Source organism: Hibiscus syriacus, unplaced genomic scaffold (genome assembly GCF_006381635.1).
Source record: "Hibiscus syriacus cultivar Baekdansim isolate YM2019G1 unplaced genomic scaffold, ASM638163v2 tig00003435_pilon, whole genome shotgun sequence".
NCBI lineage: Eukaryota > Viridiplantae > Streptophyta > Magnoliopsida > Malvales > Malvaceae > Hibiscus > Hibiscus syriacus.
This window is the reverse complement of record NW_024061971.1, coordinates 1,215,610-1,219,094: the sequence shown is the minus strand read 5'-3', so window position 1 is coordinate 1,219,094 and position 3,485 is coordinate 1,215,610.

The following is a 3,485-nucleotide window of genomic DNA, read 5'->3' as shown; positions in this document are numbered from 1 at the left end:
ATTCATGGGGAATAATCAAATCTGGAACCAAACTGAGTTTTCTTGCTTCTAGTTCTTTGTGGGAAGTATCAACATATTTCATATTTTTGATTGCTTCATTCATCCTCTTAAATCTTTCCTCATATTGTGAATAATGAACTAGGCTATTCTTTGGGTTCAAGTGGGATGCCCCAGAGTATATTCTTCTTGACTAGCCTTTGACCCTTTTATATATCCTTTTTCTTTGGGTAAAACTTATCTCTCACAAGTGAACTTTTTCCATTCATTGATTCTTCATTCACTATTAATTCATCCATACCCTTCGGGACCAAATCTTGAAGTTGTCCTGAATTACCATACTCACTAATAGGTTCGTAATCATCAGACAATATCACGTTGAACTCATCATTATGATTCAGATCCTCATTCATAGCCTTCACTGCGGAATCCTCTAAGGGTTTCTCTCCATGGATCATATCATTCATCATATCCATTAATGTGTTCATTTGTTCTTTTGAATCAGCTTGGATCTTTTTTGCGTGATTAGTCATTTCTTGTTGAGTCTTAATAAGTTGCTCTTGCAGTTTCTCGATTCTACTGACCCTTGCTAAGATCTCATTCATGGTTCTTATCCTTGTTTAGGAAGACCAAGTTAGCTCCACTTTGATTTCAAAAATTCTGTTATGGAATCCTCCACAAATTACTCTCATGTTTTCATGTTTAAATGTATGTAAAATAGTTTAAAACCAAACGTAATTATGTAAAAATGAAAATGTAAATACAAACGTAAAAAAAAAAGCAAATGTAAATGCAAATGTAAATATGTGAATGTAACAATAAAAATGCAAATTGTTTAGTACAAAAGCAAATATAAAAGTATAAATGCAAAATGAAAAATGCAAGGATGCAAAATGCAAATGTATGCATGAAAAGGTGTTACTCAAGAGTGATCATCTTAGAACAGATTTCATTGAACACAAAAGTTTCGGTACATCAAACAAAACTTTATATATAGGGATATCTTTCACTTCTAACTTCTCCAAAGCCCAGTTAGTTTCCATTCATGCTCAAAAGTTGAGTCTTCAGTCTGCTTCATCTCCTTGTAAAGTCAGCTAAATCTATCATTTAAGAACCATATTGCTTGTCTGGACTGCAACTTCTTCCATGACATTCTCTTTCATCTTCTGTGTCACTTCTCGGAGTTGCTCATTTTCCCTTGTAAGAGAACCTTTCTGTCCAAGAAGTTCTTGAACAAGATCTTCATATATGTTGCAGTTCTTTTTCAGCTTGGTGACCCTTGTGATCCACTCTTCTGGGGTGTTTCCTATGCCAGTATTTCGAAAGGCTTGACTGATCTTCTGAAAATCTTCATGCATGGTTTTCATTTTTGTGATCAATTTCTTGTTTTGGTCGTTCAAGTCCTTCAAATAACATGCTTGAGCTTCATAAAAACCTCCACTACTCTGAATGCCCTGACTGTTGTTCTTACCATAGACTGCTTTTGGTATCAATCTGGTAGGATCTTTGTGTAACACTTTTGGTATTAATATAACCGGATCTCTATGTACAAAACTTCCCTCGATCGTCGTAGTTTCTTCAGGATGTTTTTCCTTGGCCGCATCATATTTGTTTGATCATAAAACTTTTTGTTCATTTACGATTTCTTTCCAATTTGATGAACAGTCTTTCAAGTCAACACCTTTTGATTATGCCATGATCATACAATGCAAGCAAAAGAAATAAGAAAAAAATAGAATAGTTAGTACCAATTAATGGAAAAAAATCTATTTATCAAGGTATAAATCCTAACCTCATGCATTCTAGTTCCATGCTTTGTTTGGAAAAATTAGCTTAACTGTATGATTTCTAGTTTGCATACATTTATTCAGAAAAAAGAAAAGGAAATAAAAGCTAGAACTTATTTCTCCTTTGTGTATACCTACTGACAAAATTTCGGCATGGTTTCAGATCGGGAGAGTTTCTAGGTTTAATATATGCAGGGCTTCAGTTCTAGGAGTAAAGGTACTCAAACTGTCCTTGTTGATGCCCCCTTGGGCTGTCAAACCCTCAATTCTAGTCCATCACAGACTTAAGCGGATCGAGTTCAATTCGAGGGGATACATTTCTTTATGCCTGACACGGAGAATAAATTCTCACGAAGACATAGAGCATATGAACCCCGAAAGCTACTTGCTAGGTCTGACACGGAGAATAAATTCTCACGAAGACGTCGCTTTCACTCCCACTTAAAAAGGGACAAGCTTGATTAGAAAGCTTTATGTTATGCAATGCAAGTGTTGTGTGTGAGGAGAAATGTTCAAACCTCTGACAAACAATTAAATGAAAAATTTAATATTTGAAAATAAAGTAAAAATAAAAAATATAATAAATATTATGAAAATCATAAGTAATAAAAAATTTGAAAAAAAGAATTAAAAATTAAATAAATAAATTTTTAATTTCTAATTAATAGAGACAATTTATAATTAATTTCAAAGCATGACCAGTCAATCCCCAGCGGAGTCGCCAAGCTGTCGTAACTGGTTTTCGCCCGGGCACGAATTTTGTACTTACTTGGCGGGAAAAGTGATGTGAATAAATGGTTTTTTAAAATAATTTGGGAGTCGCCATCGACCTTTTGGGTTAGGTAGGTCGAATACCTAAAAATTATCTTTTAAAAGAGTTTTAAGAAAACATCAGTTAAAAGATGAACTGATATGCGTTTATAACCAAAAATTCGTTCTTTTTAATAATAAAAAGTGATTCGTGGTCGGTTACGTTTAGGGAAGGATTAGCACCCCTACAACGCCCAAAATTGGTACTTTTTAATTATAAATTGTCTCTATTATTGGAAATTTAAAAATTCAAAGATATATTTAATTCATAATTCTATTATTTCAAATAATTTTAAGAAAATATATTAATATACATAAATAAGATATTTACTTATTTAGAAATATCATAAAAGGGCTTCTAGGTGCTTTAAGACAACTCTTTTCTTTGATATTAAAAAATAAATAAATATCAAAAACATTTTATTTTAATATAATAAGATATTTATTTATTCAAAAATATCAGAAAAGAGCTTCTAGGTACCTTAAGACAGCTCTTTTATTTGATATTGAAAAATAAATAAATAACCAAAACATTTTCTTAAAATAAAAATTTATTTTAATAAGATATTTATTTATTTAAAAATATCAGAAAAGGGCTTCTAGATGCCTTAACACAGCTCTTTTCTTTGATATTAAAAAATAAATAAATATCAAAATATGATTATTTTTCTTAAAAGTAATTTATAAAATTAAATTTATAAATAGGAAAATAGAATAAATAAATAAATATTATATATTTATAAGACTATATATATTGACATAATTAATAAATAATAATAGTAATAGTAATGATAATTAAATATATATGAACATAAATATATAAAAGTAACATATGATTAAATAATGTTTAAAATAAAATTAAAACATGGTATGAAAAAAAATAAAAAGTAA